At 48.6% G+C, this 12,745-nt stretch overlaps 1 pseudogene; it reads left to right on the top strand.

Annotated features, from left to right (window-relative positions):
* The window catches only part of LOC137141287 (zinc finger protein 585A-like), a 37,848-nt pseudogene extending 25,566 nt beyond the window's left edge, over window positions 1-12,282 (top strand).
* The last annotated feature ends 463 nt before the right edge of the window (window positions 12,283-12,745 follow it).

The raw sequence follows: 12,745 nt of genomic DNA, 5'->3' as shown, positions 1-12,745 counted from the left end.
TAAGTGATTCTAACTAATAACCTCTCTCTGGAACTGGGACACCGATAAGGTTGGATGAAGTTCATTTTGCATAAGCACGCCATTTCCATTTCAAAATGGTTCATACTTTGATTCTTCTGTCTCTTGAGTATCTGAATTAATAACTTCCCAAAAGTTGGTCCTGAATTTTCTACTGCTTGACACATGCCTAATGGTCTCTGGACTCAGAATCCCAAATTGTGGTTAACTGTTTAATGCACAGTGACAGGGTCGGGCTAAGACTCTCTGGGTTCATTTATTCCCTCAAAATTAAAACATTAGATGGGACGAGCAGGAGCAAAACGTGGTCATTATAATAACGCAGCCTGTCAGGGTGATTGAGGGAGGGTGGCATTGGTCCATCTCACAGCCTGATTCCCCCCTGGTTCTTTCCCGTCAGAGAAACATTCTAGATTCTGCCAGGTTGGGAAAACTCAGAGTCACTTTATTCTGGCCCCGCTCAGCAGGACTAAACCTGCATCGACTGGTCTACATTTAACATACAGCTTAACCCGGCTGTATCACTCAGCGCGGCGTGGAAAATTCACCATAGCTATGCCGACCTAACCCTCACCACAGAGCCAGCGAGGTGGATGGAAGAATGCTTCCATTGACCTCCATACCATTACCTGGGGAGGTGATGTTCCTCTGTTGATGGAAGCCGCGTCTACCCTGCCAGCGGTGTAGCTACAGCACTGTACCTCTGCCAGTATAGCGTTGCCAGGCCTAGAGTCTCTGAGCTAAATGCTGGAAAACAGCAGAAGCAAAGGACCCGCTTTGGGGAACCCCCCCTAGCATCTTTCCCACGGCCCCTCAGTAGAGCAGTGACTTGGCAGAGGCAGACACTGTCCAGTGCTGTCTCTGCTGCTCACCTTCTTCCCCGGGGGAAATGAATCTGCAGCGAGAACGGGGAACCTCTTTCCCCGTTATGTCTCCTTCTGCCCCTTTCCTCTCGCTCCCTATTTTAGCCTCCTTTCCCTTCTTCCTTCCCCCACTGCCTGGGAGATTTTGGTGACTGTCCCTTCCCCAGAGACGTTCCCATTCCCATGGAGCTATGCACCTCAGTACAAGCAGAAGCCGTGGGACTTGCAGACAGAGTGGGGGGGTGGAAGTGGTGGGAAGGGGCTCTTTGTGTAGAGTCACTTTCCTGCCCCTCCCCAGCCTTTTCCCCCCCCCGCAGGTCTCTCTCTCTCTCTATTACCTGGAGGCTTCGGCAGATGTCCACAGCGCCCGGGGCTGCCCTAGGGCCACTGGAGAAAGTCCCCACCTGGCCTGGGCACAGAGGGGGCTTTGATGACCTTCTCGCCCCAGCACAGGGGGAGCAGCAGCTGCTCATTCCGGGATCTCAGATCACAACCCATGAGGAGTTGGTGGTGGCATGTCTGATCTGAAGAGACAGCGCGGGCACAGCCTCTCCCCCTCTGTGCAGGAACCAGAGGCTTCTGGAGACAACAGCTGATGAGCCCCGCTCTGCACACTGCCTCCCTCCCCCAAACCAGGATCCTGGGGAGCCCTGGGCAGCATATGTCTCTCTGCCCTTGAACTATAAAAAAGCTGCAGCTATAGGTGCTGGACCTGGGAGGGGGATAGAGGGATGCTGCTGCACCTCCTGGCTTGAAATGCTTTCCATCATATCCAGGGTTTACAGTTTGGTTCAACGGCTCCCCGCCTTCCCCCCCCCCCCCCCCCCCCCACTCTAAAAATGGTTCCAGCCCCCACAAGACTCCCACCCCCAGTCTGAGTCCTGGAGTCAGGTCCTGCTGCAGAGGGGCGGAAAGATGCTGGGACAGGCTGCCTGAGGCCAGATGCAGACCCCCCAAAAGGCGGGGGGGGGGGGGGAAGCTTGCAATGCGATGTAGTTTATCGCTAGGACCCAGAAGGTTGCTGCTGGGCTGGGAGCGATGGCTGGGGTCATGCAGGCCCGGCAACAGGAAGTGATGTGACTTGCACACTCCAGTCACTCTTTGTGGCTGGCTGTGTGTGACTGTCCCAGATCCCCTTTCCCCCACACAGAGCTGGGACTCCAGACCCGGGAGGATCCCCCCACTGAGCCGCCCCACTCCTGGGAACAGCGCCACGATTTGGAGCCAAGGTAAAAGAGACCTTCTTATCCACCCCACCTCTATGTACCAGGGGAGGGGTATGCCAGGGGTTCTGGGGGTACACAGAGCTCTTCCAGGGGTGCCAGGCTACAGAAAAAGCACTAGCCACGTCAGTACAAAGCACAATTTCATACAGATGGGTACTTGTTTATACTGCGCTATAGACCATGCACCGAAATGTAAGTGCAGCATTTATATCCCAATCAACTTGTTTTATAATTCTATGGTAAAAAGGGAGACGTTTCTCAGTAACAGCGTGTGGCAACCGTTGTATTTTTATGTCTGATTTTGCAAGCAAGTAGTTTTTAAGTGACATGAAACCTGGGAGTGGGGGGAGAGGGGAAGGGAGAAAGGGGAATGCAAGACAAATCAGCCTCGTGAAAGGGGGACAGTCATCTGGAAAGGTTGAGAGCACCTAATCATAGGCGTGCGCAGCACATTTCATTAGGGTGGGCACCCAGGGAATTTTATTTATTTGTTTTTTTTAAAGGCGAACATGTATTGAATACTCAATCATAAAGGACATTATTTTTATTGATCAAACAAATTAAAGCAACTAAAACTTAACTAAACTTCATTGTTTTTAAATTAACAACTAAACTTTACTTAAAAAATACAAACTTTGAGACATTAGAGTGTGCCCGGGTACACCCCGTACGCACGCCTAGGCACCCAGTGGCTGCATATTCTTCACGAGTGAGTTTTCACATCTCCACGCAATGTAGGGGAGTTGGGGCGAAGTGCGTGTGTCTCGCACACACCACAGGCGGGATCCTGAGTGGGTCTGAATGTCCATCGCACCAGTGGTGTGTCAATGGAGCTGTGGTCAGTTTAGAGCAGCTGGGAATCTGGCTTGAAAAGAAACGACCGTTATTCAAGTAACGATTTGTACTAAGCGGCTTTAGGCTTCTTCAGAGTCAGCTCATGCCTGACGACGTGGACTATAAGCAAACCACAAAGAGACAAAGCCTGCTGGCTCAAGATAAAAATTTTTAATGTTGTTTGATTCTATCATTTATATTTTGAAAGGCCTTGTCTACACGAGGATTTTTAGGGGATGATTTTCGAAGGCACAGAGGGCAGAAGATTGTTCTGTGTTCGTACAGCACCTAGCTCAACGGGTCCATGAGTGCAGTATTGTAGCCATGTCGGTCCCAGGATATTAGAGCCACAAGATGGATGAGGCTATCTTTTCTTAGACTCGTGTGATCAGCCATCCCAATATTATTGGGACGGGCCTTATATTAGAGGCTTTGTCTAATATATGCAATATACACACATATCCCACAAAAAAAGTGTCCCGATTTTTCACAATTGCTATCTGGTCACCCTATATTGGACTGGCTTCTGTTGGTGAGAGAAACAAGCTTTAGAATTTACACAGAGTTTTCAAGTCTGGGCATGAGCTAAAGACCCCTGTGTAAGCTCGAAAGTTTGTCTCTTTCACCAACAGAAGTTTGTCCAATAAAAGATATTACCTCCCCACCCTGGTTTCTAGACTTTGCATTTTTAGGCTCCCTAAATGCCTTTAAAAATGTGACTCAAAGGGTGTAGGACGTGCCTACAGAATGGGGCCTGTTTCCTGGGAAGGTCACGCCGGACAAGGAACTCCACATAAGCTCCTAGTCTGATGCCGTAGCAAGCGGGGCTAATGCAATCCGGAGTTCTATCAATAGCAGTGGGTAGGAAGGTGATTTTACTCTTCTGCAACATTGGTGAGACTGATACTGGAATCACCGCATGCAGTTCTGGCGTCCACATATTAAAAAGGATGCTGACAAAATTGGAAAGGTAGGCAGAAAAGATTCAGGGGCTGGAGAACATGCTTTATGGAAGGAGTCTTAGGTCGGGTCTACACTACAGACCTGTGTCGAGATAACTACGTTACTCAGGGAGGATGAAAAAATCCGCCCCTCAGCAACATAGACCTAACCTCACCGTGCACACAGCGCTATGTCAGCAGGAAAGCTTACGCTGACATAGTTAGTGGTGGATTATCATAGAATCATAGAGTTGGAAGGGACCTCAGGAGGTCATCTAGTCCAACCCCCTGCGCAGAGCAGGACTAACCTCAGCTAAATCATCCCAGCGAGGGTTTTGTCAAGCCGCAGATTAACTACACCAAGGGGAGAGCTCTCTCCTGCTGGCTTAGAGCGTCTTCATTAAAGCGCTACAGTGCATCAGATGCAGTGTTTTAAGAGTAGACCTGCCCTGAAAGAGAGCCGTCTGTTAGCTTATCAGAAAGAAGATGGAGAAGTGGCTTTGACTTGAATACAGTGTGTAAATGCTGTTATGGGTTGGACTAAACCTTGTGATGGGCCAAGCATGGCCACTGCCTTCCATCTGGAATAAAGTGGAAGAACTTGTTGTAATCACGTAGCAGAAACAAGAGAATTAGCACCCAAGACCACGGGCACGTGTGGGGAAAGCAGAGCAGAAGCTGAATCCCATAGCACAAGAGGTTTCAAACACATTGGCCTTTGATTGGTAGAACTGTTAGGAGACTGAAGTTGGTTTCTTATTCCCACGTCTTTATTCATGGTTCCCAGTTCCTGACTGAAAGGCCAACAAATATTTAAAAATACATCCGTGTAAGATTTAATTTTTTTTAGTAATTTGATCAAATCAATATGACCACACGTGATAAAAATGTGAGTGACTAATTACTTCATTATTTATTCATTCAATAATCAGCGAAGGAGCTGGGGCTTGATTGGCTGCACCTGACAAAATAAGTCCCAGGGCCCACCGAGTGACAAATCCCCGTGATGGGTAGACTGTTCTGAAGGAGCTGAGACAAGCCGCTTGCCGGCCCGAAGCTTTGTTGTTGTGCTATTTGCTGCCACACGACACCTTTCCATTGCCTACCCCCACTTCAGTGCTGTACTCCTTGAATGAGGAGACAGATTGTCACTGCCTGGACTAGACAAAATCAGTTTTGGGTCATCCGAAGTGATGCGTCCCCGTGACCGATGGACTGCTCTGAAGAAACTGACACAAGCCAGCGTACATCTGTAGGGGCAAGCTTAGCCAGCTAAACCCTTTGGGGAATACAATTTTCAATTTTGCTGACCCAAAGGGCCGGCGGGCATCATGTACCCACTGAAGAACAAGCGACTGAGACTGTGTGCCAGAGCGGAGCCTGGGATTCATCCCTCGGCTGTGCAAAAAAATGTTGGTAGAATCCCCGAACCTTAAGAAAAGCTTTTATTGGAGATGTTTCTCAGGAACAGCAGAGTCAAGCAACCTTAAATTTAGATCACTAAGCCTATCCCATGTTCCCATGAAGCACACCAAATTTCAATGCAAATAACCATGCAGATTTTAGAGCAATTAGAAGACATCCACCTTTAAACAGAAAACTCCTAAACTGAGCTGATACTCACGCTTGTGTTAATCAGCTGCCACCCATCTTCCACACGGTGACCCTGGTAGGTTTCAAAGTCCTTCAGACCCTTTCCGACCCCTCCTCTCTATTAGGCTACCCTCTTTTTACAATTCTCCATTCTTGGTTTGCTGGGCCTCTTTAACCTATGTATGCAGTTTTCCCCAGTGGGTGGTAATTCTACAGACTTGTTTACCAATCTGAGGATTTGCATGACATTTCCCCCAGTGGTTTTACTTCCTAATAGTTCATTCCTGCTTATCTGACTTCCTGCTTCAAGTCCCTGCATTGCTTGTCTCGTTTCGAGAAGGATGTGAATCCCTTCCCCCGCGGTAACAATGCTAGTTGAGAGGGGGAAACTGAGTCACACCCGTGCATCCGTATTAGCTAGGACTGTGGAGAGAGGCAGCCATCTGGTTCTGACCGCCTCTGTTTCAGTGGTAGGGGCGTTGATCTCCTGGGGGATAGACAAGCTAGAGAAATCAGGAGGGCTTTAAACTACCGGGGGATAACGGGTTCATCATGGTACAAATACCCATGCTTGTAAGCCAGCCTTGAGTCATTGTGCATATGACAAATCCAAGGGCAAAGAGTCATATAAGGAACCCTTTTTTTAAAAAAAATGTTTATCTTCTAATGCTAGGAGCCTAGGTAATAAATAAGATGCTCACGAATGAGAGGAAATATGACATGATTGGTACTCCCAGTTCTCTGTAGGCTCCACTTCCCATACACAGCTTCTGGCTAGTAGGTGTGTGATAATGGGAAGGCCCCTGCCCTCCTCCATCAGCTGGAGGTACAAGGAGCTCTCTCTTTCCCCAATCATCCTGAAGGCTCCTGGTTGCTCTGAGTTGGGGGGGGGGGGGGTTTCTGCTACTCTGTCGTGTTCCCCCCCCCCTCCCGCCCCCCCACAGAGCTTCCATTTTAGCGGCCCTTCTCCCTTACAAATAGGGGGATTGTGGCTGGAGCAGCAGGTGCTGAGTAGGGGGCTCTTCTTGTTTCAGGGGCTGGTGACCTTCGAGGAGGTGGCTGTGTATTTCACTGAAGGGCCAGGGGGCTCTGCTGGACCCCGTTCAGAGAGCCGTCCACAGAGACATCACGATGGAGAATTATGAGACCGTGACCTCGCTGGGTAAGGGATTCCTGTTCCCTCTGCTACTGGAAGCCAAGGGGTCCGTGATGTAGCTAGTTCTGCTTCTTCTCAGGGTCATCACTGGTCACTTAAATTTGAGGAGAATAGGCCTGATAATCCGCAGATCCAGTTGGAGAGACGTTCATCTTCACACCCCTTCCCATGGGACAGAGGAGGCAGAGACACAGTGGAGATGCTCATTTATCCCCCTTCCCCTCCAGATCTCCAGGTGTCAGAAGAACTGGAATGACCTGTCTTAATTCTCACTTACACACAGAGCCCCGCTTCTCCTCCCTTCCTCTGCTGGCTTCAGATGTAGAAATAGGTCTACGGTGCTTCCCTTTGGAAGCTGGTGACTATCGGTGAATGCCGGGATCGCAAACGGCCTTCTTAGAATGAGACGTGGTTTAATTTCAACCACAGGAACGGGGCGCCGTAGAAGAGAAGAGGTTGATAATGCAATGAATAGTGTAACAGGGCCCGCACCATCCAGAAATCTGTCAGACACTCCACTGAGAGTAACGGCGCTCTCCCTCCCTTGAGATCTCAGAGTTTACTAGACTGGACCCAACCTGACTTGACCTTCTCCTTTCTCCATCTCATCTGCCCTCCCCCCGCTTAGATGGGCTTGTCTGACCCCAGACCCCTAACCTCTGGGGCCTGGGTACCCAATCTGTTCCCCAGCAGCAGAGCTGTGCAGGGAATGGTTGTCTCATCCCCAAAGAGTTTATGAGACTTTGAAAGTTGTAACGTCCTAGAGCGTTGAGCCACGTGAAACAGGTGGGAAACTGAGGCAGGCTGTCTGGAGTACCATGCCCTGCCAGGTGGAAGTGCAGCAAAGGGATCAATCTGCCTACGGGGATGAAAAGTTGGAAAGCTTTTAAATTATTGCAAAAATTGATTTAAAAAAAAAATCACGTCAATTGAAACCTTTTGTTTTGCTCACGTCAGATCATTTTGTTTCAATTTAGTTTCAATTAAAAACTAACTTTTATTTTAGTAGAATGTAACTAAAATTTAAAAACAAACCAAAAATCGTTTTAAATTAAAAAAATGACCCTTTCCTCCAAATACTTACAGTTTTGAGGAACTGACTTTTTCCCACACAAAAAGTTTCATTGGAAAACTCCCAGTCAGCTCCACCCAACTGTTGCTCTCTCTCCTGGCCACCGCAGCCTGTCTTTTTAGCCAACCAAAGTAATTCTGCCCTGTTTTCCCAGTTTCAATCCCCTTGTGGTGAAAAGCTGGGGGACCCCCCCCCAACCCCTTTGCCAAGCTAAACCACAGAGCAAGATGTGAGAGATGACACTTCAAAACAAATGTCACCTGCATTGTCTCGTTTCTTGAGTGTAAATGATGGTTATCTGACGTCATTGTCTTCCTGTGTGTGTGCCAAGCCTTTCTTGAATTAACTCCTCGTATTCTTGCAGCCACTACCCTTATCACTGTCAGAAAAAAGAGAACATATAATATTCATAAATTATTACAGAGTTGTTCCAAATCTGTCAAAGGCACATCCCTCCCTTCTCACCTTCCCTCTCCCAAGGGGGCTCAGTGACCCTGGTCCCATCTGTTCAGATTCCACGTCCCCCCGCACAGTGCAGGGCCAGGTTCAAAGCAGGGAATGTTCTTTGTGGCAAATACTCTACCAATGCACAACACACCCTGATCTTGTCTGATTTCACCTTCTGAGCAAGATTTCCCGTTCCCAAACCTGACCTGATCACCTGGCTGGAACACGGGGAAGAGCCGTGGGTCCCGGATCTCCAGGGCTTTAGGGAAAGGGAAATCACGAGAGGTGCCTGAAAACAGGTGAGGAGTCAATGAAACTGACACTGAAACCATCAGCGAGTGAGGAAAAAAGCTGGGACTCCCACAAATAAGTTGCGAAGGAGCTCCCCCAGTTCTGCCTCATCTCACCCAGGTCAGGGCTGTAGCCAGCAGCTGTCGTATCATCCTGGTGGATGTCACACATGGCTTCCCACCCACCCATCCTCGCCGACAGATGTAGGACCTCACTCCCCTGCTCTCTGATCGACCACAACTGGTCGATGCATCTAGGACGAAGTGGGTTTCTGCCCATGAAAGCTTATGCCCAAATAAATGTGTTAGTCTTTAAGATGCCACAGAACTCATTGTTTTGCTGAAAACGAACTAACACGGCTCCCGCTCTGGACCACAACTGGGTTATTCTTCCTCATCTTCCAAGAGTGGAGGTTCTTCTTCTACTACTACTTTCTCTTTCTCTCTTTCACACACGCACGCCACACCGCATTACCCCCTCTATGCTTGGATGATGTGAAGACATAACCCAATTGTAATGGATCAGGGAGGTCTAGGTGCCTGCTTCAGAAAAGGAACAATTAGAGGTGAGTCAGTAACTAATACCTTTCTCAGTTTCCTCAACCTAGACCTTTGGGCGAGGTCTAGGTTGGATGTTAGGCTAAACCTTTTTCACTAGGAGGCTGGTGAAGCACTGGAATGGGTTACCTAGCGAGGTGGTGGAAACTCCATCCTTAGAGGTTTTTAAGGTGCGGCTTGACAAAGCCCTGGCTGGGATGGTTTAGCTGAGGTTAGTCCTGCTTTGTGCAGGGGGTTGGACTAGATACCTCCTGAAGTCCCTTCCAACCCTCATCTTCTCTGATTCTATGAACACTTATTATGTTGTGTTTCCCCACTTCACTGTTCCTCTTTCTTTCACCTAAGCAAAGGGAATCATTCATGTCTGAATTCTTTCTCTTTATTCCAGTAAGTGATGAGATGGGGAGTGACAAAAAGGAGGAGAATCTGCAGAAGGAAGGTCCTGAACAAGTGGCATCTCAAGGGACATTACTGGGAAGATCCAAGGGGAATTTTTCTCAGGGTTGTGAGCAGGGAAAAATCTGGGGAAATCAGCACAAGTCAAAGAAGCGCCTGGGCAACCAACCAAGAAAAAGAGTGGGAAAGACTCTTAATTGTGAGGAAGGATGTAAAAATCTCAAGGAAACCTCAGCCCAGAAGAGAATCCACACAGAAGAGAGAAAAAATACATGCACTGAGTGTGGGAAAACCTTCAATCGGAGCTCCAACCTGATTTCTCATCGAAGAACCCATACGGGGGAGAAACCCTATAAATGTACGGAGTGTGGAAAAAGCTTCAGTCAAACCTCAAATCTCATTTCTCATCGGAGAATCCACACGGGAGAGAGACCCTATAAATGCATTGAGTGCGGGAAAAGCTTCAATCAAAGCTCAAACCTTATTACACACCAAAGACTCCACACCGGAGACCGACCCTATAAATGCCCCAACTGTGGGGAAAACTTCAATCAGAGCTCAGATCTTATTACGCATCAGAGACTGCACACGGGAGAGAGGCCCTATACATGCACTGACTGTGGGAAAAGTTTCATTTGCCGCTCAAATCTCATTTCACATCAGAGAATCCACACGAGAGAGAGACCCTATAAATGCTTAGACTGTGGGGAAAGTTTTGACTGGAGTTCACAGCTTATTAAACATCAGATATTCCATACGGGAGAGAAACCCTATAAATGCTTGGACTGTGGGAAAAGTTTCAGTGACAGCTCAACCCTTATTTCGCACCGGAGAATCCACACTGGAGAGAGACCCTATAAATGCCTTGACTGTGGGAAAAGCTTCCATCAGAACTCCACCCTTATTAGACACCGGAGAACCCACACCGGAGAGAAACCCTATAAATGCCTTGACTGCGGGAAACGTTTCAATCAGAGCTCAAACCTGACGACACATCAGAGACTTCACATGGCCCAGAAACCTTGAATGTGGGAGCGTGTAAAACATGGGCTCTGATTGTCTCAGCCATCGGCAAATTCAGACAGGGAAGGTGTCTCTTAAATGTCCTTAGCACGGAAAATGCTTCAAGCGGCGTTAATGGGCTTGTCTCTACTACAGAGCCTTGGCTGGTATATCTCTGCAGGCAGAGTCCCCTAGTGAAGACACAGCTTAAGCCAACAGAAGATCTGCTGAAATGGGTAAACTGCCTCCTGGAAGGACATTTGCCAAGCCCACAGAAGCACTTGTTGCATCTACATTGGGGTTTTGCCAGAATAGCTATGTTGGCAATGGGGTGCATGGCTTTTTTTTCTGCAGCCCTGGCTTCTGAGCTGATGGACAACATGTGCAGGAAGGGAGAGAGAAGGTCCTCCAGATGCTCCCTCTGCCTGGCTGAAGTTCCCCCTTTTCCCACAGGATTCCCCTTCCATGGAGATGAGGAGTCCCACCTTCACTCTAGACACTATCCCCATCTCCCATCTTCCCCCACTTACCTGGAACTGTTCCCTGCAGGGTGAGCGTGCCTGACAGCTGGTAATGCTTCTCCAGGCTTGGATTTCTTTGAGCCTAAATCAGACTCATGAGGGCTGGAGGTGAAAGTGTCACAGACTTGGAAGAGGAATGCTAGACACGGTGCAATCATTCTCAATCGAAATCCCAGTTTCCATCTGTTGGTCACGTGGCTTCTGGGCGTTTTTCCTTGTGAAGTTCAGATTGTTTGCAGACAGGAAGTTTTTTTTTGGGGGGGTTGTTTTCTTTTCATTATGATGGTGTTAAAATTGTGTAAATAATATGACTAATGAGGCACAAAGTGAAGTAGGTGTAGACAATTTAAGAAGGACCCTGGCCAAATCTGGACTCCCAAATTTGAGTCAAATGCGGCACGCTCCTGGATTGCAATTTATATGAACTTCAAATTGTATTTTCATTCTCTCTTTCCTGAAGACCATTTGATCACATACTTGGATATTATTTTTGCTTGATAGGATGCACAGTGGATTTATTGGATACCTCGGAGGCAATCAAACATTTGCCAGACTAGCCCTTTCTTTTTCTTCTTCTTTTTTTTTTACTGCTTCCGCACCCTTTGCCATGAGACTTCAGTGTTGTTTGAAAATGAAAATTATAAATACGCATCAACATACGTGTGTGAGGGTGGCAGCTCGATAGGCAGGAACTGCTGTGGAGAAGGAAGTCACTGACTGATCCCTGTGGTGACATGGGGAGAGGGGGGGAGACACAGATATGGGAAATGGTTTTCTCTTGAGAGCCAGGCAGCTGAGAACTGTTAACTCACTGCACCAGGGCCAGGAAATGCCCTCTGAGCCTCAGGTGAAGCAATCCCTGACTCCTAAAGGGCTACGAAGGATGCTTCAAGGTGCATGCCAGGGGCGTCTGATTCCTGAGAAGACAGAGCGGTGAAGGAAGCCGGGGACCTCAGCAAGCCTGACTCGCCCTGAAGACAGGCCAGCCTCCATCACAGAGGACAGAGAGAGACAAGGAGCCTGATAACCCAGGCACAGTTTCCTGTGCGGGAACGACGGAGACCCTCTCTGCCCCGCTCACCAGGCGCATCCCCCAAGGGATTTTGGAGATGCTTCTGCTGCTGTCAATTTACACCGTTCTCTGGCTCCCGTTAATCTGATTTCCCTGGGTTTCCTGCTCTCAGAGCGGTTGTTTTTTTTGTGACGAGACCCTGGCATCTCTCACGCAGTCTCTGCACTTTTTTTGCCAGCTTTAAAATGTTTACTCCATAGCTGATGCCTGCGGGAGCCGGGAACAGCAATGTCCCGGGCTGGGGCCGAAATGCACTGAGCTGAGCTGAGCTCTGGGCGTTGGGTGGAGGGGCAGAAGGTTGCTTTTTACTTCTTGCTTTGAAATAATAAAGTAGGATTTAATTTCTCAAACTCCCCGTGGCCTTAGTGGTGAATCATGAGCTGAAATGGCCTTAAATAGATCCAGAGGCTATCAAGGAAGCCGTTTTGAGGTGTTCTTTTCCCCGCCCAAGTTAGGGGTGTGTCTGTGCAGATGCTTTATTAGGCCTGATCCTCATACTGCAATTTGTTCCCCGTTTACTGACTCCAAAATAATCATCACATTTCACTCCATAACGTGATTGTTTGTCTTACAGTAGCAGCTCCAGGCCCCACCCAAGACCAATGTCCCATTTTGCTAGACCAGTGGTCTCCAAACTGGGGGGGTGGGCCCCCCAGAGGAACGTTCGGCGGGTGTGGTGGGGCCCGGGCCAGCCCCACAGGGGCGAGAGCCCCACACAGCCCTGCTCTGCTCCCAGCCCCACCTGTGGTTCCCGGG

This window comes from Emydura macquarii, unplaced genomic scaffold, assembly GCF_026122565.2.
Source record: "Emydura macquarii macquarii isolate MOO-44397 ecotype Brisbane River unplaced genomic scaffold, CSIRO-AGI_Emac_v2 contig_3035, whole genome shotgun sequence".
In the NCBI taxonomy this organism is placed as follows: Eukaryota; Metazoa; Chordata; order Testudines; family Chelidae; genus Emydura; species Emydura macquarii.
The sequence above is the reverse complement of the archived record's forward strand: the minus strand, read 5'-3'. Positions and strand labels throughout refer to the sequence as shown.